Raw genomic sequence first — 631 nt, 5'->3', positions numbered from 1 at the left:
GGGCGTCTTTTTATTTTCATAGCTGGTTGATCACTTTTCATAAGCTTGATTGAATTTTAATATTGCTCCTGCATATTCGCATTGTTTATTAATATCTCATATTCTACGTCAAAGAGTAAATTCTGTAATTTTTATTCATTAGAAATAAGATTACTGAGTTTATCTCATATTCTACGTCAAAGAGTAAATTCTGTAATTTTTATTCATTAGAAATAAGATTACTGAGTTTATTGGAGTGTCAGTCATTGCGACTTAAATGTTATGTTATATGAGATGTTTACTTCTAAAATAAATATTCGTGCTGGTTTTATGGAAAATTCCGTAGTCTACAACCGTCTTGACACTCGTGGGCAGAATATATCAATTTTATTGATTGATCATGATATCCACCCTAAGTCGGAGATTTTTCATAATGTCAGGGTTGTGATTACGAATAAGGATAAAATCCCAACGGACACTGTAAAAGATAGGGAAACCACGAAAAAATGTCCTAAATACGAAAAAGTTACGATAATATAGACTCGGTCTTGATTCATTTGATGTAATACCATTATTTAGCGTTAACTTAATGCCTAAGGGTCAAAGACTGTTACGGACTGTACGACGGACCATCGATTTAACTTTGTTTTTC

Source organism: Hetaerina americana, unplaced genomic scaffold (genome assembly GCF_022747635.1).
Source record: "Hetaerina americana unplaced genomic scaffold, ioHetAmer1.1.p SCAF_533, whole genome shotgun sequence".
NCBI lineage: Eukaryota > Metazoa > Arthropoda > Insecta > Odonata > Calopterygidae > Hetaerina > Hetaerina americana.
The sequence above is the reverse complement of the archived record's forward strand: the minus strand, read 5'-3'. Positions refer to the sequence as shown.